General features: G+C 48.1%; 1 protein-coding gene and 2 long non-coding RNA genes across 3 annotated transcripts in view; 1 reads left to right on the top strand and 2 right to left on the bottom strand.

Annotated features, from left to right (window-relative positions):
* Window positions 1-3,407, bottom strand: part of LOC129472648 (putative golgin subfamily A member 8G) — a 60,844-nt gene extending 57,437 nt beyond the window's left edge. The window contains 1 exon segment of the mRNA XM_063631236.1: window positions 3,339-3,407. The gene's annotated coding sequence lies outside the window, so the exon portion shown is untranslated.
* Window positions 3,408-10,359: 6,952 nt separating this feature from the next.
* The window catches only part of LOC134735592 (uncharacterized), a 22,447-nt gene continuing 9,473 nt past the window's right edge, over window positions 10,360-23,333 (top strand). The window contains exons 1-3 of the long non-coding RNA XR_010118820.1: window positions 10,360-11,346; window positions 15,909-15,990; window positions 21,608-21,660. This is a non-coding gene — a long non-coding RNA (uncharacterized lncRNA). The remainder of the gene's footprint in view (window positions 11,347-15,908; window positions 15,991-21,607; window positions 21,661-23,333) is intronic.
* Window positions 12,058-23,333, bottom strand: part of LOC129472660 (uncharacterized) — a 26,592-nt gene continuing 15,316 nt past the window's right edge. Inside the window, exon 4 of the long non-coding RNA XR_008654010.2 lies at window positions 12,058-12,294. This is a non-coding gene — a long non-coding RNA (uncharacterized lncRNA). The remainder of the gene's footprint in view (window positions 12,295-23,333) is intronic.

Raw genomic sequence — 23,333 nt, 5'->3', positions numbered from 1 at the left:
TTTGCAACTACCGAACTATTTGAAAGATATTAATAAGCCCCCATTCTCAGTGACTCTGTCCTTCCCACAAAGCCCAGGCAGCCTATCTGAACTGAATGACACTCTACAACCCTGCCATAGCTGATGGGACCAAAGTGCATACCCAACTTTAGCTTAACTATTCCAATTCTTTCTCTTGAATTTAAAATACACAGATTGGCCAGGCGTGGTGGCTCATGCCTGTAATCCCAGCACTTTGGGAGGCCAAGGCAGGTGGATCACCTGAGGTCAGGAGTTCAAGACCAGCCTGGCCAACATGGCAAAACCCCGTCTGTACTAAAAATATGAAAATTAGCTGGGCATGGTGGCAGGCGCCTGTAATCCCAACTACTCAGGAGGCTGAGGCAGCGAGGATTGCTTGAACCCGGGAGGCAGAAGTTGCAGTGAGCCTAGATTGCACCATTACACTCTAGCCTGGGCGACAAAGTGACACTCCATCATAAATATATACATACAAACAAATAAAAGACACAGACTAAGGGAACTGGGTGATAATGGGCCCTGGAGAAGTAAGATCATAGTAAGCTTCAAAGCAGGTACCATGGCAAGCCAAAGATTCACATAAGCCAAAGATATGGAGAATAAAAAACCAAGAGCCTTTCAGAGGAAGCAATTCTGCAAGAGGAATCCAGAAATATATAAATGAGATGAGGCCAGAAATCAGAAAGATAGGAAAAGCCATTACCTGGTAACTTTCCCGATTACGTGGCTACACTTCCTATGCTTGGGGTACCTGAAAGTCCACTATATCCTGCCAATAAAACTCCTATAAATTAAGCTAGTCTATGTTTCTACTCATTGCAACTAATAAGCCTAAGACCAAAATGCCCCCAAGCTCTGCAGGAACTCTAAAATGGAGGTCTGAGCAGACAGCAGCATCACTGGCATAAGATGATGGTACTGGGTAAGCACTTAATTAACAATGGCTGAATTGGGCCGGGCGCGGTGGCTCACGCTTGTAATCCCAGCACTTTGGGAGGCCAAGGCGGGAGGATCACGAGGTCAGGAGATCGAGACCATGGTGAAACCCCGTCTCTACTAAAAATACAAAAAATTAGCCGGGCGTGGTGGCGGGCGCCTGTAGTCCCAGCTACTCGGAGAGGCTGAGGCAGGAGAATGGCATGAACCCGGGAGGCAGAGCTTGCAGTGAGCCGAGATCGCGCCACTGCACTCCAGCCTGGGCGACAGAGCGAGACTCCGTCTCAAAAAAAAAAAAAAAAAAAAAAAATGGCTGAATTAATGACAGCAAAATCCACATGTGTGCTCTGGTTTGCTCTTATCCACTAGATAAGTCTGATTTGTTTGAAACAGATCGGTTATACAGTAACTTCGTAGTAATCGTATATCCAATAGTAACGTACAGGTACCCTCTTTATTTTTATTTTATTTTTATTTATTTATTTATTTGTTTATTTTTGAGATGGAGTCTCGCTGTCTCCCAGGCTGGAGTGCAGTGGCGTGATCTCTGCTCACTGCAAGCTCCGCCCCCCGGGTTCTCGCCATTGTCCTGCCTCAGCCTCACGAGTAGCTGGGACTATAGGCACCCGCCACCACGCCCGGCTAATTTTTTTTTTTTTTTTTTGTATTTTTAGTAGAGACGGGGTCTCACCGTGTTCGCCAGGATGGTCTCGATCTGCTGACCTCGTGATCAGCCTGCCTCGGCCTCCCAAAATGCTGGGATTACAGGCGTGAGCCACCACACCCAGCCTATTTTTTTTTTTTTTTTTTGAGACAGAGTCTCACTGTCTCCCAGGCTGGAGTGCAGTGGCACGATCTCCGCTCACTGCAACCTCCACCTCCTGTGTTCAAGCGATTCTCCTGCCTCAGCCTCCCGAGTAGCTGGGATTACAGATGCTCACCACCACACCCAGCTAATTTTTGTATTTTTAGTAGAGACGGGGTTTCACCATGTTGGCCAGGCTGCTCTTGAACTCCTGACCTCAGGTGATCCACCCGCCTCAGCCTCGCAAAGTGCTGGGATTATAGGCGTGAGCCACTATGCCCAGCCCAGGTAGCCTCTTTATAGTTGATTGCTCACTTCTATAGCATTGTTTTAGTTGATGCTCATAAGAACTCTGAAAAACATTCCTATCTTACAGATAAGGCAACTGAAGTTCAGATGGATCGACAAACTTGTTCTTCATGTACCTCTTTCTACACCTCCCTCCCAAATGAAGGAAGGAAGAAAAAAAAGGAAGGGAGGGAAAAGAAAACAGTAAGTCAAACCAACACTTCAGAACTGGGTCTGAAGCCTAGGTCTTAGGACTCCAAAGCTAATTCTCATCCCTCTACATAATACTTCCTTTGATGATGACATTAGCTAACAATTACATAATGCTAAGGCACTATTTTAAGGACTCTACATATACTAATTAATTTAATCTGCACAGCAACGCTGTGTGGTAGTTATTATCCCCATTTTACAGATAAGAAAATAGAGGCACAGAAGAGTTAAGTAGCAGGCTCAGTGTCATACAGCTAGCAAGTGGCACAGCCAGAATTTGATCCCAGTTTGTCTGGTGTTGCTGGAAAGCCATGAGAAAGCAGGTGGCTCTGCACTTCACCCGCAGCAGGTGCTTTGTGGCAATTTCTGGTTTGTGTATCTGAAACCAAAGCACACTGAGGCTAAGAAACCTTCACAAGAACTCACCATTGTTAACAGAAGATAGCACTCCACTGTCTACAGGTGCACCAGACTCCCTTGTGTGCTATTTGGTCCTTTACAATCTAGCCAGACTCTTTCCTGGACTACCTGTTATTTCTATAAGGCCATGTTCTTTCAATTCTTCTGTACATTTGCATATTCTCTTCCTCCTGCTGACTGTCAGAAGAGCTCCTATTCAAGCATCAAAGCCTAGTTCAGATCAGATGCTACCTCTTCCCTGTACTAGTCTTAGCTTTCTCTACCTTTTCCTGGCAAAACTAAATAGGATAGGGGCCTCTGTGTTCTCACAGCATCCTGTTCATACTTCCATTAACAAGTGTGATCTTGTCATACTCTATTACAGTTACATATTTACGTATCTCCACTAGCTCCTCCTCCAAGACAGGTATAACTCTGCAGTCTCAACCTAGCACAGCACTTGGAGTCCAGTGAAGGCTCAGTAAGCACCTGTGTCTGCTTAAACCCAATGACTCTGACTTCTTCCACTCCTGTGAACCAAGCTGACTCCAAATGGACAGGGACGGGCATGAATTGCGCAGGTTGTCTGGTGTTCTCCCTGTGTCCCAATACCCTTTAACTACAAAGTATTTCCATTGTTTAACAGTTTGTTTTGGCTGGGCGCAGTGGCTCACACCTGTAATCCCAATGCTTTGGGAGGTCAAGCCAGGAGGATCACTTCAGGCCAGGAGTTCGAGACCTGTTTCTACAAAAAAAAAAAAAACATTAGCTGGGTATGGTGGCATGTGCTTGTAGTCCCTAGCTACTTAGGAGGCTGAGGCAGGAGAGTTGCTTCAGCCCAGAAGTTCAAGGCAGCAGTGAACTATGATCATGTCACTGAACTCTGGCCTGGGTGACAGAGTAAGATCCTGTCTCTATTAAAAAATAAAAATAAAATAAAAAAAACTTGTTTTCATATCAAACATTAGGATAATTCTTACTGAAAAATCAGGGTTAGCACACCTAACTCTAGTTAAAGAGGGAAACATCTCTCTGCTTTTCTCCCTATGGAATAGAAACATCAGGAGATAGGAGACTAGAAGTAATTCTATTCTCCAGATAAGATTCCCAGGATAAAATATATACTTGTAGGGAACCCTCCCAGCACATGTTTGCTTACTCTCTTCATTTTCATTCTAGAAAGGAAGTGGAAATTAGGTAGAAGGAATTCAATAACATTGCAAAATTCTCAGGGTTATAAATAGCCTCTTGCTCCACCACTCAGCAGTACTGTAGCTCAACTGCAAACCACCAGAATAAAGGAGCTGTAGTTCCACATCCAGGCCCAGAGGGCCCCTTCCGGATTAAACAACTCTCCACCCTTTTCCCTTCCACCCCTCTTTAAGCATTACAGATATAAGGATGATTTGGAAAATTCAAAATGCTACAAAACAGGAAAGAGGCACACACTGACCTGCAGACAATTTTACTATAAGTCATTAAGCATGAAAGGCCAGTTTCTCAAATATAGAGCTGGGAAAAGTATAGAAAAATAGGAACATTAGTGTCTCCAATGGAGCAGTCTCTAAGTGGCTTCTAGAAGGTGTGCTTATAAAATCAGCACTGTTACAGAAGACCCCATGGAGCTTTATCAATCACCCATACAGTGACTGCTGCTTCACGGAGCTGGATTCTGACAGCAGGGTTGGAAAACCCATCTCAATGAAGGAAGTGAAAGATGATCTCCTCCTATTAGTAAGGAATTTGGGATAAAGAACACCAGGTTTCCAGCTCCCCTCCTTCCCCCTATTCCTTTAAGGATAAGAATGGATGTGTGCTTTTTGTTCAGTTATTTTACTTTTGATTTGGTGAAAGAGGCATGGGTAAGTTTGGTTTACGTCTCCTGCAACAGAATGCAACCTCATCAGGAAGGCAGGTTGGGGTCACACCCTCTTTCTAATCGAGAACACAATCTCTATAGAGGCTTCCCCCTCTGAAACCTTCTCATCTGAGAAGTGACTCAACTTCCCTTAGTGCAGTCTACTGAATGAGGATGAGACTCTGACGTACAGAAATGGGAGGATTTGACTGGCAGAGATTAAGGTTCTTATGTTTACTGCTGGAAACCCTGGGAAGGACCACCATACCAACAGCAGCTGAGGTTTCCCCTTTTTGTTGAAGTGTGTTAGACACAGGACTCATTCAAACACAGTTAAAATCCACAACCTTACATAGAGACAAAAGTATGGTGAGAAGGGGTGTGGGGGCAGGGGAACTGCTTGGGTTTCTTCATCTTGATTCCTGCTGTAAGAACTGCCTGGGTCTTCTCTTATCCTGCATAGACACCTTCTGTAGTGTTCCTATACTTAAAGCAATAGTGCTTAAGTAAGCTCCTTAGCAGAGCATTCAACTTACTACAGTTCCACCATGGCTCTGCAGTGGAACTGGCTTTCAGACTCTCTTTTGCAGATGCCATGTTCTCACCAGACCACCTGTTCCCTGAAAAACCATGCTCTTCTGAGTCTGCATGTTGGCTTGTGCTATTAATTCCTCCTCCTTGTCCAGCTGGCAAACTTCTATGCAACCTTCAAGGCCCAGCTAAGATAATCACTCTTCTATGTGGCTTTCCTAATCCTCTCACCTCAGGTAAAATTAATTACATCCTCATCTGTGATCCCAGTCTTTTATACATACCTTCATGATCCTACTGATTTACAATTCTCTATGTGCAGTCTCTTCCCTGGCTACTATAGGTGTAGTCTGCACACTAGCAGCAGCAGTATCCCTGGGAGCCCAGACCCACCCAATCAGAATCTGCCTTCAAACAAGATCCTGGGGTGGTTCAAGTGCATGTTAAACTCTGGGACGTAGGCCCTAGATCAGATAAAGTCTGAGAAACAGTGGTTCTCAACTCTGGTTGTGCACCATCACTGCACACCCCAGGTCATTTATAAACTCCCAGATGATTTCAATGGTGGCCAGGGCTGAACCACAGCTCCAGGAGAGTTGACAACCTGAGGGCAAGGACTCAAGAAGCCTGAGTCTATTCCACCATCTACTCTTCTCCCAGTTTGCAGCACACTGCCTGGCGCACAGCTGTGTCCACAGAATTCCACAGCAAAATTCCCTCCAGGGTGCCTCCAGACCTAAATGCCTTTAAAAGAGAGTGAAAACACTACCGATTGAGGATTATTAATTGTCTGGAACTTTGCAATTCCCTAACTACAATGACCGAGGAGATGAATTTACAAAAAGTCAGTGTTTACAAACCACTTGCCTCGGTTTTTGGAAATGAAACAGAAACAGAAATGGAAAATACAGATGAACTTCAGAATTAAACTTTAGAAAACTGTGGCTGCACAAGGAGATGGAGCTTGGGTAGGGAGGGAGTGTGGTGTGCTGGGAGGAGTCCTGGGTTATGACTAAAATCTCGGGCTGTGAACTCCTTCAATACCGACCATAATAGCACAGCATTGTTCTCAGCGTAAAATCAGGCCAAACCCTTTCATTATATAAATAAGGGAACTGAAGTCCAGGAAAGCTGGCAAGGCCATGCCACCAGTTAGGGACAAAAGAAGGCCTAGGCCCCCACTTCCAGTTTAGTCCTCCTCCTGCAGCACAGCTTTGCCACAAGCACAAGCCTTTCTGGACCTCAGGTCCTGAGCTACATGGGGGGCTAGACCAGATGTTTTTGAGCGCTCTTCCCACTTTGGCCTTCTAGTGAGGCAGTGTAGCTTAACAGTTAGGAGCTGTCTTCTGGAGTGGGAAAGGCCTGAACTTGGATCCTAGCATTAACAATTTCCTTACCTATAAAATGGGCATTAGCATCAACACTACCCTGTAAAGCTGTTGTGAACATTAGGTAGGATAATAAAGCACTAAGCATAGTAGCAGAATTCTGTGTGAACTTGAAGAAATTGCAAAAGCCCTGAAACCACTTTTCCCCAACACAGAAAGCCCTACCTGCTAGGCAGGTATATTGTGTATTGTCGACAAAATGAGACAGCAAATGTGAAGGCAGTCTGGGAGGAAAGTCAATATAAAAGGCAAAGTATTTGTTGGTGTTCCACTATTATCATTATTACTATTTCCTAGTAATAGAAGAACTTTGGAAGATGTTATAAGCAGTTCCAAAGCAGCAGCCAATACAATGCCTGGCACATAATAAGTGCTCAACAAATCTTTTCTAGTGACTCACGTGAAACCAGCATAGCATGCCTAATAGGGTTATGAATTCAAATGTCTTAGGCAGCCAAGCAGTTAAGTAAATAAACCAAGCAGCCTGCATGTAGGGTCTGCAACACTGCAAAGTACCACCTTGCCTAGAGGAGTTTAAATCCAACGTTTTAAAAAAACACAACATGCAGCTTGGCCAAGGCAGCCACTTTGCAGCCTCTGGCCCATACTAATTCTGGCTCTTCATTACACCACATGATGCCTAGCACACCATCTAGTCATTTTATGTGATTCAGTGTTGTCTTTGCAAATATACCTGAAGCATCCTGAAGATGAAGGCTATGACATACACCGCCCAATCACCAAAAATGGCCTAGAACAGTACTGGTCACATGGTGGATACTGCTGAACTGGGGCTGTAGGCTGGGCATGGTGGCTCACGCCTATAATCCTAGCACTTTGGGAGGCCGAGACGGGCAGGTCACTTGAGGTCAGGAGTTCAATACCAGCCTGGCCAACATGGTGAAACCCCATCTCTACTAAAAGTACAAAAATTAGCCAGGCATGGTGACATGCGCCTGTAATCCCAGCTACTCCAGAAGCTGCGGCATAAGAATCACTTGAATCCGGGAGGTGGAGGTTGCAGTGAGCTGAGATGGTGCCACTGCACTCCAGCCTGGGCGACAAGAGCGAAACTACGTCTCAAAAAAAAAAAAAAAGGCCGGGTGCTGTGGCTCACACCTGTAATCCCAGCACTTTGGGAGGCCGAGGTGGGCGGATCACGAGGTCAGGAGATCGAAACCATCCTGGCTAACACGGTGAAACCCTGTCTCTACTAAAAATACAAAAAATTAGCCAGGCGTGGTGGCGGGCGCCTGTAGTCTCAGCTACTCCAGAAGCTGAGGCACAAAAATCGCTTGAACCCAGCAGGTGGAGGTTGCAGTGAGCCAAGATGGAGCCACTGGCACTCCAGCCTGGGCAACAAGAGCGAAACTTCATCAAAAAGAAAAAGAAAGAAAGATGGAGAGGGGAGGGGAGGGTAAAGACAGAAGAAGAAGAAAGAAAGAAAGAGAAAGAAGGAAGGAAGGAAGGAAGGAAGGAAGGAAGGAAGGAAGGAAGGAAGGAAGAAAGAAAGAAAGAAAGAAAGAAAGAAAGAAAGAAAGAGGAAAGAAAGAAAAGAAAGAGGAAAGAAAGAAAAGAAAGGAAAAGAGAAAAGAGAAAGCAAGCAAGCAAAGCCAAGCCAGGCTGTAAACACAAGCCTAGTATTCCCAGCAACTCTGAGATGCTGCATGGTATGTATGTTTTTCTACCCAGGTCCTGGGACCAGACTTAGTCCAGGCTGGGCCGAGGTATGGTGACCAGGTCAAAGAGGGACTTGCCTTGCAGGGTTTTCTTCAACTGCATCAAATATGCTTGTTGCTGAGCCACCTTTGCAGGTAGTACTGCTACATCTGGACACATTATCTCAGCACAGAACAAGCTAGAATATGCTGTACATTGAAGTGTTTTAAGAAGTTTGGTCCCTACTTCCTGTACCCTCAAACTTCCTTTGCACCTCCTAGAGTCAGCATGAGGTATATAGAAAGACCAGACTGAAGATTAACAGATAGAGGTCCTAATCCCACCTCCTCCACTTACAAACTCTAGAATTATCCCTGGCAGACAACCTCTTTTAGAAGTTTCACTATTTATATCAGTAAAGTGCAGATAACAATATTTATCTCAAAAGATTCTAGAGGGTATATAAAGTGTATGACACTGTACAGCCCAATACAGCAATCCCTGGCCATATGTGGCTACTAAGCACTTGAAAAGTGGCACAGGCTGCCCTCAGTGTAAAATACAAACCAGGTTTCAAAAACTTAGTACAAAAAACAAGAATGTAAAATATCCCATTAATAATGTTTTTATATTGATTATAATAATATAATTTTGGAATATATTGTGTTAAATATATTACTAAAATCAATTTCAACTGTTTCTTTCATGTTTGAATATGGCTACTAGAAAATTTAAAATTATATCTATAACTCACGTTACATTTCTATTAGACAGCAGCATCACTCTAGCACAGAGCCTCGCAAACAAAAGCATTCCAAATGTCAGTTTCCTTCCCCTACAGGTAGGATATCAGTGACCACGATTCACATCCCCTTCCTCTTGCCAAATTCAAACCCTGCATTTATTTATTTGGTAAATATTTATAGTGCCTGGCCCTGTGTGAGATGCTAGAGACACAATACGAAGCAAAACCAGACACTATCTTCTTCACAGACCTTACAATCTGGTGGGATGGACAGAGAAATATCAATACTTTTGTAAATAAATGTAAAACTGCAGTTGTGCAAGTGTTGTGAAGGACAAGTACCCAGGGTAACAAAAGTAGGGTATTGGTCCAAGAGTCAGAGACAGGGATGCCTCCCCTGCAGAAGTGACGCTTAAGCGGAGATTTGAAGGATGAAGAAGAGTTTACAAGACTAAGCCGGAGGAGGAAGAGCAGACCAGGGAGGAGGAATACTAAATAAAAGGCCCCAAGGAAGGCAGGCGTTTGGGATGTAAAAGGAACAGAAAGAGGCCAGTGTGTGGAGGGCACTGAGAAAGCGGGAGGAGTAGATAGACTTGGAAGAGGTCGGCGGGACCAGATCTCCAGGGCCCGGGTGAGGTTCTGGGTGTGACCCTACAAAGGGGTGGGAAGCCAGCCAGTTTCATGCCCGGAAGTATCTAGATCTGTTCTGCATTTTGAAAAGGTTTCTCGGCCGGGGGGCGGTGGCTCATGCCTGCAATCCCAGCACTTTGGGAGGCCGAGATGGGCGGATCGCCTGAGGTCAGGAGTTCAAGACCAGCCTAAGGGTGAAACCCCGTCGCTACTAAAAATACAAAAATTAGCCAGGTGTGGTGGCAGGCGCCTGTAATCCCAGCTACTTGGGAGGCTGAGGCAGGAGAATCGTTGGAACCAGGGAGGCAGAGGTTGTAGTAAGCCGAGATTGCGCCACTGCACTCCAGCCTGGGCGGCAGAGCGAGACTCTGTCTCAAAAACGTTTCAAAAAAAAAAGAAAAGAAAAAAGAAAAGGTTTCTCTCCGCACGGTGGGAGGCCTACAAGACAGCGGCCCCTGTGCCTGCAAGTAGACCACTTAGGACACTGCAACTGTCCAGGCAGGAAGCGAGAGGGGCCTGAAGGATGAGCGCAAGGGATGGAAAGTACATGCAAGTGGGGAGGAGAGGAGGAGGAGAAGGGGGTGCTACCGAGCATGCAGGATTCACGGGGCGAACTGGTGGACCCGGGCAGCGGGGTCCAGGTCGAGCGTGACCCTGGGCTTTAGACTGGTGCGGGCCCGGCACGAGCGCTCTCCGGCTCCTTCCCAGCCCTCTCCGTGCCCTCCCTCCCCGATCTTCCCAACCAACGGCTCCCTCCTGTTCCCTCCGACCGCTGCCCCGCCCAGCCGCCGCACCTGGCGGCCTGGCCCGCCCTCTGCCGCCCCGCGACGCCCCTTCTGGGTCCAGGACCTGGCCTCTCCTCCCGTCCCGAGGCCCCGGCTGGGCCGCTACCCTTCGGGGGCCTGACGAACCGGCGCGGTCCAGCCCAGGCCCAACCTCTCAGCTCCTCAGCTTATGGGGCGGACGCAGGCCGCAGCGCTTGGCCCGGCCTCTCTGCCCTGCATCTCTCGGGCCGGGCCCCTCTCCACCGCCTGCCGCCTCCAGCCCCCGGCGCGCCCCTCACTCATCAGGGTGCCAACCTAGGCCCAGCTCCCGCTCCCGGGTCTCTCCTCAACGGCTCCTTCCTCCACCTGCCCCGCCTTCTTGGGACCCCGCCCCACAAAGGCCAGGCGGGGCTCCTTATTGCTCCGTCTCGCCGTCACGCTGAGCTCACTTTCTTCAATTGGGTTGCTTGTCTGTCACTCAAGAAGGGGTGGGCGCACCTGCGGGTTGAGGGGGAAAACTCCGGCCGTTCCCGCCCCTCTGGTAGCGGCCTCTTAAAGAAACAGGACGCCTTTCCCCCGCCGGTACGGGGTCTGAAGGAACGTGATTTCCTTGCAAATGCAAGAGGCAGCTTTCTTTTTCCCCAAAACTTTTTTTTTCTTTTTGGTATGCAGTCTTAGAGTGAAGGAAAAGGCTTTGGTTCCCTGCGTCAAATCATAGGTTGTGAGCTCTAAGCAGTCCTCTGGTGACACTCGGCCCTGTGCCCAGCGGGCACTTACTGCACACTTAACAGTGGGGATTGGGGAACTGAGTGGGAGTGACATTCGTGTAAGAGGCTGTGAGCAGCCGCGCTGCTCACCACCGAGTTGGGCTGACCGTGGCCGCTGAGCAGAGGCAGAAGGGTACAACCCGGCTGTGCTTTTGGAAGGGATCCGGGAGGTGACATTCGTCACTGCACCTGCGGATCGGAACAAGGCCAGGCACCGCGCCAAGGACTCACTCCTGCTGTCTCTCTTCATGCTCACAGCAGCCCTGTGATGGAGACAGCACCCTGATCCCTTCGCTGCAGATGAGGACACAGGTTCACAGAGGGTCCGAGATCTTACAGCTGGTGAGGGGCAGAGCAAAATGCCAACCTATTCCTGTTGGATTCCGAAGTTTATGCTTTAATCGTTCGTCTAGCAGATTCTTACAACAATCCTGGGAGATGTGTATTCAGTTGTCCCTTTGCAGATAAAGAAACTGATACTCAGCAAAGAAACTACATAGTGACTACCGCTTATAGGGCACTGCACAGTCTGCAAAGCAGTTTTACATATGTTGTTTCATTTGATCCTCAAAACATCTTGGAATTAAAGATTATTTTTCTTAGTCCCATTTTACAGGTGAATAAAGTGAGGCTTGGGGAGGTTGAGGCTTAGCCATAGGTAACATTGCTAAAGCTCTGGCAGGGGTTACTCTTTCTCCTTCTCACTTGCTGGCCCCAGCCTTTACCTTGTGATGATGATGATGATGTGCTAGGGGACAGAGCCACAGCACAAAAGGTGCCGAATGCTACCTGCCGACTTGGGACACTCACTTCATACTTTTATGTGAAAAAGAAATGATCTTCTCCGTTCTTTTTATTACTAATTTTGATAGCAGGGAGGGCTGTTCGAGCCAACCCTGCACTCACACAACACTGAGGAAGAAAGCCTTAAATTTTGTACCCTGGGTGCCTCGCTTTGCTTCATTCTAGTCCTGACCCTGCTTAACACACATTTATCCAAGGAATGAATCACTCACTTAAGCTTTACAAGACTGTGTAATTTTTTTGCTGATATTGCCAGTGCAAGTTCTTTGATTGCGAGTCTTAAGAATCAATTCTGGCTAACTTTACCTGAAAAGGATTTTATTGGCAGGCTAGTATCTAACTCACAGAGGTAACAGGAAGCTGGAGAATCAGGCTTAGAAAAGGTCAGAAAGCGGAGATGCTTTGAGAGTTTAGGCAGGCAAGTGAATCAATTCCATGTTTTTCTTCCCTTTCTTGACCAGAGCTTTCTTTGATGAGTCGAAGTCCCTGGAGCAAGGGTTCAATTTGTTGAGCTCAGGTAACATGTCCACACTTTAGCTAAGGAGGGCAGGCACCTTGATGGACAGCTCCACCAAGACTGCACAGGAGTGCAGAGTTCCAGATCCCTCTTCCTCCACCTCAGCTGCTCCCAGTGGGCAACTAAGTTCAGGTGCCCTGTTTTCAGGCTGGGATCAAATAGGAGGAGTTCCTGCAGTCGAATGTCATGATTACACAAATGCAATTGTGTCTGGCATGTGGGAGAGCATAGCAGAGATCCTGAGCTTTGTAACCTTATAGACCTTTGTGCTATTTACCAGCTGTTTGTCCCTGAGTAAGTTACTAGATCTCTCTGAGCCTGTTTCCTTGTGTGTACAATGGGAAGAATAACGGTACCAGCCTTAATGGATTGTTGTGAGAAGTGAGATCACTGCAAATGTACAACACTTAGCAGAATGTCTGCATATAAGTGCTCAATAAATTGTAAGTTATAAAATAGTAACATTATAGTAGGCCTTCCATAACTACTTATCGTGTGAGTGAATTATCTACCCCTCTCATTTCTCTAATCCATTTGACTTTTGTTTGTTTGTTTCTTGTTTTTGAGACAGAATCTCCCTCTGTCACTCAGGCTGGAATGCAGTGGCACGATCTTTGTTCACTGCAACCTTCGCCTCCCAGGTTCAAGAGATTCTCCTGCCTCAGCCTCCCAAGTAGCTGGGACTACAGGTGTGCACCACGACACCCGGCTAATTTTTGTATTTTTAGTAGAGACGGAGTTTCACCATGTTGGCCAGGCAGGTCCCAAACTCCTGACCTCAAGTGATCTGCCTGCCTCAGCCTCCCAAAGTGCTGAGATTATAGGCATAAGCCACCGCACCCGGCCAATATGGCCCATCTTTAGAGTGGTGGGGAGCTTAGAGACAAAATCTTTTTTTTTTTTTTGAGACAGAGTCTCGCTCTGTCAGCCAGGCTGGTGTGCAGTGGTGCCATCTTGGCTCACTGCAACCTCTGCCCCTCCAGGTTTAAGCAATTGTCTGCCTCAGACTCTGGAGTACCTGGGATTACAGGCGCGTGCCACCACAGCCGGCTAATTTTTTTTGTATCTTTAGTAGACACAGGGTTTCACCATCTTGGCCAGGCTGCTTTTGAACTCCTTACCTCGTGATCCACCTGCCTCGGCCTCCCAAAATGCTGGGATTACAGGCATGAGCCACCGCACCTGGTCACAAAATCTTTACCATGGTCTACAAGACCCTACATGATCTGGCACTTTACTTCTCAGACTTAATCTATTCCTACTCTCCCCCTACCTTACTGTTTGAGTCTCGCATACTAATTTCCCATTCTGTGAACACACAGTTTCTTCTCATCTGTGTGCCTTTGGACCTGCTGTTCCCTCTCTTGGAATGCTCTTCCCCCAGCTCATCACAGGGCTTCCATCTTCACTTTATTCAGGCCATGCTCTGTTATCTCCTCCTCCAAGTCTTTCCTGACAACTCTATCACCTATCATCCAGCCCCTCCACCCCTCTTCTTCCCTTAACCTGCTCTAATCTCCCTAGCATTGCATGTCATAGTACCGTTTTTTGTTTCTAACTTCCACATTAGTTGTAAGCTAGCTCCATGACAGCAGAGATGTTGACTGTCTTGTTCATAGCTGTATCTCTGCTACCTAGAACATATCTATTATAGTACATAATATGGGGTCAATATCTTTTTTGACCATGTAAAATAATGGTTGCATCACTGAATAACAAAAATAACCTATGAGTAAATGGAAGGCCTCTATGAACTTGACTTACTCTTAAATCATTCTAAACACAGATTAATCATGGCCCTTCTCACATAGAATTATTGTCAGGTAAAACCCCTGCCACCACACCAAAAGGCTTTCTTAATTTTTTTGAGATGGAGTCTTGCTCTGCTGCCTAGGCTGAAGTGCAGTGGCACTATCTTGGCTCACTGCAACTTCCCCCCACCCAGGTTCAAGCAATTCTCCCACCTCAGCCTCCCGAGTAGCTAGGATTGCAGACACCTGCTGCCATGCTCAGCTAATTTATTTATTTATTTATTTATTTATTTATTTATTTATTTATATTTTTATTAGAGACAGGGCTTCACCATGTTGGCCAGGCTGGTCTCAAACTCCTGACCTCAAGTGATCCGCCCACCTTGGCCTCCCAAAGTGCTGAGATTACAGGCGTGAGCCACCACACCTGGCCACAGCCAGTTTTGTTTCATTTATATTCCCACTTCATTTATATACATTCCTTTTTCCCCCGAATTATTTTGAAGTAAAACCTATACATCATATCATTTTTTAATTACCTTATATGTATCTGTAGAAGACAAAGAATTTTTAAAAATATGTTCGCAATGCCATTAAATATCAAAAAATTAATACATTCTGAAAATAGCCACAAATCCAGAGTTCACATTTTCTTGACTTTCTCATAAGTGATTTTTTTCTAGATTATCTATTTCAATCAGATACCTGTTTGCTCATGTTTACATTCCTAACTGAACAATGTCTAAACTTAAACTGACATAAAACACAGATGATCTTATGACCAAATGCTTAGTGCAAGAAAAAACTTCAAATTGCAAGAGGAATCCCTCCAAATACAGAAAGGACCAGTATTTTAAGAGATATGTTAACTAAAATGTGGCAGTGTAAGGAGCAGAGCAGGACGAACCTTTAAGTCTGAAACTTGCAAGTCAATTTCATAGTCAGTTTCTGTGTCCTTCCACAAGAACCTCTGGCATCTCTTTTCTCTACAATGAAGGTAAAAATAGTAGCTATTTCAGAGCAGGAAAATGCTTAGAGCAGTGCCAGAAGAGGGTTGAGGCTATATAAAGTTTAGCTATTTGTATATTGTAACAAACCTACAACTTTTTTTTTTTAAGTCAATAATGGAGTTCTTGGGCCGGGCGCGGTGGCTCAAGCCTGTAATCCCAACATTTTGGGAGGCTGAGGCGGGCGGATCACGAGGTCAGGAGATCGAGACCATCCTGGCTAACACGGTGAAACCCCGTCTCTACTAAAAATACAAAAAATTAGCCGGGCGTGTTGGCGGGTGCCTGTAGTCCCAGCTACTCGGGAGGCTGAGGCAAGAGAATGGCGTGAACCCAGGAGGCGGAGCTTGCAGTGAGCCGAGATCGCGCCACTGCACTCCAGCCTGGGGGACAGAGCCAGACTCCGTCTCAAAAAAAAAAAAAAATAAAATAAAATAAAAAAAATAATAATAATAATAATAATAATAATGGAGTTCTTTGGGAAGAGTAGCAGCCTCCTGTCCGGGAACACCTGCAGTTCACTAAGTGACCACTGGTGTCCGCTAACCTTTGCCTCTATTTCTCTCAATAATATACTGTCCAGCTGCTACTTGATTTAGCAATTTTATATACTTTCTTTTTCTTTTTTTTCCTTTCCCTTTTCCTGAGACACAGTCCCGCTCTGTCCTCCAGTCTGGACTGCAGCAGCGCCATTATAGCTCACTGCCACCTCCACCCCCCGGCTCAAGCAATCCTCCTACATCAGCCTTTCGAGTAGCTGGGACTACCCACCGGGCCCACCAGGCCCGGCTAATCTTTGTGGCTTTTGTTTTGTTTTTCCGTTAGGAGACCGGGTTTCCGGCAAGGTGCAGTGACTCACCCTGCAATTCCAGCACCCCCGGAGGCCGAGGCCGGCGGATCACCCGAGGTGAGGAGCTGGAGACCAGCCCTACTAACATGGAGAAACCGTGTCTCTACCAAAAAAATAAAAAATAAAAAACTAACCGGGCATGGTGGCTGACGCCCGCCATCCCAGCCACTCAGGAGGCTGAGACAGAAGAATCGCCCAAACCTGGGAGGCGGAGGCCTAGGCGAGCTGAGACCGCGCCACTGCCCTCCAGCCTGGGCAAAGGAGTAAGACTCCGCTTCAAGAAAAAAAAAAGAGACCAGGTTTCACCATATTTCCCAGGCGGGTCTGGAACTCCTAGGCTCAAGTGATCTGCCGCCCTTGGCCGTCCAAAGTCCTGGGATCACAAGCGTGAGCCGCCACGCCAGGCCGATCTATTCCTTTCTGGTTAATAAATTGGGCTGGGCGCGGTGGCTCACGCCTGCAATCCCAGCACCCTGTGGTTCACTCCTGCAATCCCAGCACCCCGGGAGGCCGAGGCGGGCGGATAACCTGAGGTCAGGAGACTGAGACCAGCCTAACCAACATGGAGAAACCCCATCTCTAACAACAACAACAACAACAACAACTATATATATATAATTAGCCAGTCATGGTGGCTCACGCCTGCAATCCCAGCCACTCGGGAGGCTGTGGCAGGAGAACCACCCAAACCCTGGAGGCGGAAGCTGCGGGGAGCCGAGACCCTGCCACTGCACTCCAGCCTGAGCAACAAGAGGGAAATTCCCTCTTAAAAAAAAAAAAAGAGAGAGAAAGAGTGAGACCGGGTTTCATCATGTTGCCCAGGCGGGTCTGGAACTCCTAGGCTCAAGCATCCGCCGTGCTCGGCCGTCCGAAGTACTGGGATCAAAGGCGTGAGCCGCCACGCCAGGCCAATCTATTCCTTTCTGATTAATATATTGGGCCGGGGCGGTGCCTCAAGCCTGCAATCCCAGCACCCCGGGAGGCCGAGGCGGGTGGGTAACGTGAAGTCGGGAGTTTGAGACCATCCTGACCAATATGGAGAAACCTCGTCTGGACCAAAAAAAAAAAAAAATTAACCGGGTATGGTGGTTCACGCCTGCAATCCCAGCCACTCGGGAGGCTGAGGCAGGAGAACCACCCAAACCCGGAAGGCGAAGGCCACGGGGAGCCGAGACCACGCCACTGCACGCCAGCCTGGGCAACAAGAGTGAAACTCCCTCTCAAAAAAACAAGCAAAAAAGAGACCAGCTTTCACCAAATTGCCCAGACAGGTCTGGAACTCCTGGGCTCAAGTGATCTGCCGCGCTCGGCCATCCCAAGTCCTGCGATCAAAAGCGTAAGCCACCACGCCAGGCCGATCACGCCTGTAATCCCAGCACTTTGGGAGGCCGAGGTGGATGGATCAGCTGAGTTCAGGAGTTCAAGACCAGCCTGGCCAACATGATGAAACCCCATCTCTACCAAAAATACAAAAAAATTAGCCAAGTGTGTGGCGGGTGCCTGTAATCCCAGCTACTCAGAAGGCTGAGGCAGGAGAATTGCTTGAACCTTGCAGGTGGAGGTTGCAGTGAGCCAGGATAGCACAACTGCACTCCAGCCTGGGTGACAGAGACTCTGCCTCAAAAAAAAATAATAAAAATAATAAATTGGGCCGTGCGCCCTGGCTCACGCCTGCAATCGCAGCACACCCGGAGGCTGAGGCGGGTGGGTAACCTGAGGTCAGAAGTTTGAGACCAGCCTGACCAACAGGGAGAAACCCACGTCTGTACAAATAAATAAATAAATAAATAAATAAATAAATAAATAAATGAGCCGGGCATGGTGGCTCATACATGCAATCCCAGCCACTTGGGAGGCTGAAGCAGGAGAACCACCTAAACCCGGAGGCAGAGGCCTGGCGAACCGAGACCTCACCACTGCCGTCCAGCCTGGGCAACAAGAGCAAAACTCCGCCTCAAAAAAAAGAGACCAGGTTTCACCATGTTGCCCAGGTGGGTCTGGAACTCCTAGGCTCAAGAGATCCACCGCGCTCGGCCATCCAAAGTTCTAGGATCACAAGCGTGAGCCACCACTCCAGGCTGATCTATTCCTTTCCGATTAATAAATTGGGCCAGGCGCAGTGGCTTACGCCTGCAATCCCAGCATCCCTGGAGGCTGAGGCGGGCAGATAACCTGAGGTCGGGAGTTTGAGACCAGCCTAACCAACACGGAGAAACCCCGTCTGTACCAAAAAGAAAAAAAAAAAAAATGAGCCGGGCATCGTGGCTCACGCCTGCAATCCCAGCCAGTCGGGAGGCCGAGGCAGGAGAACCACCCAAAGCCGGAGGCGGAGGCCACGGGGAGCCGAGACTGTGCCGCTGCTCTCCAGCCGGACTAGAAGAATGAAATTCCGCCTCAAAAAAGAAAAAAAATCATAAAAATAATAATAATAAAGAGACTGGGTTTCACCATGTTGCCCAGACCGGTCTGGAACTCCTAGGCTCATGCGATCCACTGGGCTCGGCTGTTGAATGTCCTGGGATCACAAGCGTGAGCCACCACACCAGGATGATCTATTCCTTTCTGATTAATAAATTGGGCTGGGCACGGTGGCTCACGCCCGCAATCCTGTAGCGGGATTTTTAAGGAATTAGAGAGACTGATGGGGTTTAGGAGGATATTTATTATTTAGGTGCACTGGCCCAGTTGGATTAACATTTAAAGCATTGAGTCCTGGAACCAAGGGCTATCTTTTAAGCATTTTGTGGGGCAGGGGTAGATCTGTGCAGGGGGAAGCATATTACAGAAGCAAGAAACAAAGATATTTAATTGAAACATGCATTATATTATTTTTTACTATTTAAGGAAAAATATGTTTTGTTGAGTTTGTTTAGTGACCTTGCAATCGCACAGTTAGGGAATTAGCCAGGCACGGTGGCTCAGGCCTGCAATCCCAGCCACTCGGGAGGCCGAGGCAGGCAGATAACCTGAGGTCAGGAGTTTGAGACCAGCCTGACGAGGCATGATGGCTCACGTGTGCAACCCCAGCCACTCAGGAGGCTGTGGCAGGAGAATCACCCAAACCCGGGAGGCAGAGGCCCGGCGAGCCGAGACCTCGCCACTGCACTCCAGCATGGGAAATAAGAGTGAATCTCCGTCTCAAAACAAACAAACAAAAAAACAGGCCAGGCACACGCCTGTAATCCCAGCATTTTGGGAGGCTGAGGCTGGCGGATCATGAAGTCAGGAGATCGAGACCATCCTGGCTAACACAGTGAAACCTCCAATCTACTAAAAAAAAAAAAATACAAAAAAATTAGTCAGGCGTAGTGGCGGGCGCCTATAGTCCCAGCTTCTCGGGAGGCTGAGGCAGGAGAATGGCGTGAACCCGGGACGCGGAGCTTGCAGTGAGCTGAGATCGTGCCACTGCACTCCAGCCTGGGCAAGAGAGCGAGACTCTGTCTCAAAAAAAAGCGACCAGGTTTCACCGCCTTGCCCAGGCCAGTCTGGAACTCGGGAGGCTGTGGCAGGAGAACCACCCAAACCCGGGAGGCGGAGGCCTGACAAGCCGAGACCTCGCCACTGCACTCCAGCCTGGGCAACAGGAGCGAATCTCTGCCTCAAAAAAAACAAAAGTGACCGGGTTTCACCATGTTGCCCAGGCGGATCTAGAACTCCTAGGCTCGAGCAATCCGCCGCGCTGGGCCGTCCAAATTCTTGGGATCACAAGTGTGAGCCACCACGCCAGGCCGATCTATTCCTTTCTGATTAATAAATTGGGCCGGGAGTGGTGGCTCATGCCTGCAATCCCAGCACCCCGGGAGACCAAGGCTGGCAGGTAACCTGAGGTCGGGAGTCTGAGACCAGCCTGACAAACATGGAGAAACCCTGTCTGTACCAAAAAAGAACAAAAACAAAAAATACAAAAAAACTACAAAATGAGCCGGGCATTGTGGCTCACGCGTGCAATCCCAGCCACTCCGCAGGCTGAGACAGGAGAACCACCTAAACCCATAGGCGGAGGCCGCTGGGAGCTGAGACCGCGCCACTGCACTCCAGCTGGGCAACAAGAGCGAAACTCCACCTCAAAAAAAAAAAAAGACCGGGTTTCACCATGTTGCACAGGCGAGTCTGGAACACCTAGGCTCATGAGATCCGTGCACCCTCGGCTGTCCAAAGTCCTGGGATCACAAGCGTGAGCCACCATGCCAGGCCAATCTATTCCTTTCTGATTAATAAAGTGGGCCGGGCGTGGTGGCTCACCCCTGCAATCCCAGCACCCCGGGAGACCGAGGCAGGCAGATAACCTGAGGTCAGGAGTTTGAGACCAGCCTAACCAACAGGGAGAAACCCGTCTGTACCAAAAAATTGTCAGGCCTCTGAGCCCAAGCCAAGCTATTGCATCCCCTGCGACTTGCACGTACACATCCAGATGGCCTAAAGTAACTGAAGAGCCACAAAAGAAGTGAAAATAGCCTTAACTGATGACACTCCACCATTGTGATTTGTTCCTGCCCCACCCTAACTGATCAATGTACTTTGCAATCTCCCCCACCCTTAAGAAGGTACTTTGTAATCTCCCCCACCCTTAAGAAGGTACTTTGTAATCTCCCCCGCCCTTAAGAAGGTTCTTTGTAATTCTCCCTGCCCTTGAGAATGTACTTTGAGAGATCCACCCCCTGCTCCCCAAAACATTGCTCCTAACTCCACCGCCTATCCCAAAACCTATAAGAACTAATGATAATCCACCACCCTTTGCTGACTCTCTTTTCGGACTCAGCCCGCCTGCACCCAGGTGAAATAAACAGCCATGTTGCTCACACAAAGCCTGTTTGGTGGTCTCTTCACATGGACGTGCATGAAAAAAATAAAAATTAAAAATATAAAAAAATAACAAATGAGCCGGGCATGGTGGCTCATGCCTGCAATCCCGGCCACTCTGGAGGCTGAGGGAGAACCACCCAAACCTGGGAGGCGGAGGCCACAGCCAGCAAAAACCATGCCACTGCACTCCAGCCTGGGCAACAAGAGCGAAACTCCCAGTCTCAAAAAAAATAAAAAAGAGACCGGGTTTCACCATGTTGCCCAGGCTGGTCTGGAACTCCTAGGCTCAAGCGATCCTCTGCACTCAAGCGATCCTCCGCGCTCAGCCGTCCAAAGTCCTGGGATCAAAAGTGTGAGCCACCATGCCAGGCCCATCACTCCTGTAAACCCAGCACTTTGGGAGCCCAAGGCAGGTGGACCACCTGAGGTCAGGAGTTTGAGAACAGCCTGGCCAACACGGTGAAGCCTCATCTCTACTAAAAATACAAAAATCAGCCAGGCGTGGTGTACTGTGCCTGTAGTCCCAGCTACTCAGGAGGCTGAGGCAGGAGAATCACTTGAACCCAGGAGGCAGAGGATGCAGTGAGCCGAGATCCCCTGACTGCACCCAGCCTGGGTAGCAGAGCTCTGTCTCAATAATAATAATAATAATAACAATAATAATTGTGATTGTATTTAGAAATTATTGAAATAAATTTTTTAGCTACATCAGATCAATTTGGGTTCGTTCTTAAAATGGCCATTTCATCTTTTGGTTCCTGTATTATTTTATTGTATTCCTTAAATTCCTTGGGTTGGGTTTCAACTTTCTCTTGAACCTCGATAATCCTCATTCCTATTCCTCTTCTGAATTCTGTGTCTGTCATTTCAGCCATTTCAGCTTGGTTAAGAACATTGCTGGGGAACTAGTGCAGTCATTTGGAGGTAAGAAGACACTCTGGCTTTTTGAATTACCATAGTTTTTACGCTGATTCTTTCTCTTATGTGTGGGGCTGATGTTCCTCTAATCTTTGAAGTTACTTTCCTTTGGATGGGTTTTTTTGCTTGTATATTTGATGCCTTTGGGGGTTTGATTGTGGTGTAAGGTAAGTTCATTTGACTGATTTTGTTTCTGGATCATTTTACGGGGGCTAAGGCTCAGCTCAGCACTCCTGGGCTACCTGCTCTAACTCTGGGGGACTGGTTTTGGGCTCCCAGCTTTCTTCTCTGGCCCCTTGATTTAGGAATTTGCCAAAGTGTTTCACGGGGGCAATGGCAGTGGGATTTGTGCTCACTCATGCATGCCAGCAGCTGCAGCAGTACATTGGGGTGCATGTACATTGGCTGGGGAGGGGCACTGGTGAGAGCAGGGCAGCAGCATTCCTGCACATGCTCTCACACTGGCAGCAGCATGGCAGGGACAGGGAACTTGTGGGGGCAGGATTGCTGGTGTCCATGTGTGCATTCATAGCAGCAACAGCAGTGGCATGATGCGGGCAGGGTTGCCAGTGTCTGTGCATGCGTTTGCACTGGTGATTGCAGTGGTGTGGAAGGGGCAGGGTTGTCAGTGTCTGCGCACATGTTCATACTGGCAGTGGTGACATATCAGAGTGACCACACATCAGCAGGGGTGGAGAACAGCAGGGTGCACTCATGCCAGTAGCAGTGGCATGGTGTAATACCTGCACACACATCCACCAGCATGGTAGGCAAGATCTGCCCATGCAAGTGTGCTGACAAAGCAGTGGGGGAAGAGGCCGTGGGTACACTGGTGCAAGCAGGCATGGCCAGGCTGGGACCTCAGGAGAGGCCAGCAGATAAGGGGGCACACAGATCAGACTGAGCAAGACCAAGGGCAAGACCATCCTGCTCTGTCCAGGTCCAACAGTCACGCTAAGGCTAAAATCTCCCAGAGGAGCATGGCGAACCTTGGGGGATGGATGTCACTGGCCATGCTCCACTGTAGCCATTCCCATGCCAAAACCCTCTGGGCTCTGCACAGGCTGGAGTCCTGCCCCTACTACCTCTCTAGGCAGGTCTTCCTGTCAGCTCAAATGTCTGTGGGGGTTGTGGGGTCTCCTGCAGCTAGGATTCTGGAGGTTCATGGTGAGAGCAGGCCACTCCTCACCTGTTCAGTTTACTCCTTCCCCAGGAGATGCTAGGAGCAAGGAACAAGTCCTGGTGCTCAGAAACCCTGTGTAGTGTTCCCAGCATACTCCCCCTTCAGTCCAGCATCTATGTCCTCCCTCTGTCCACTCTTGACACTTTTGTTCTGAAGAGCTGCTCAGAGTGTGCCAGTCTCTCTCAACGTCCCAGTATCTTTGTGGGAGAATATTCCTCCTGGCTGCATCTACTCAGCCATCTTGGCTCCTCCTCAAGAATTTCATAATACAATCAAAAGCATTAGCAGCAGAATAGGCCAAGCTAAAGAAAGAATTACAGAGCATGATATGGTTTGGATCTGTGTCCCTGAATCTCATGTTGAATCGTAATCCCTAATGTTGGAGGTGGGTCCTGATAGGAAGGTGATTTGATCATGGGAGCAGTTGCTCATGAATGGTTTAGCACCATCTATCTTGGTACTGTACTCTCAATAGTAAGTGAATTCTCATAAACTC

The sequence above is a fragment of the Symphalangus syndactylus genome, chromosome 22 (genome assembly GCF_028878055.3).
Source record: "Symphalangus syndactylus isolate Jambi chromosome 22, NHGRI_mSymSyn1-v2.1_pri, whole genome shotgun sequence".
NCBI lineage: Eukaryota > Metazoa > Chordata > Mammalia > Primates > Hylobatidae > Symphalangus > Symphalangus syndactylus.
The sequence above is the reverse complement of the archived record's forward strand: the minus strand, read 5'-3'. Positions and strand labels throughout refer to the sequence as shown.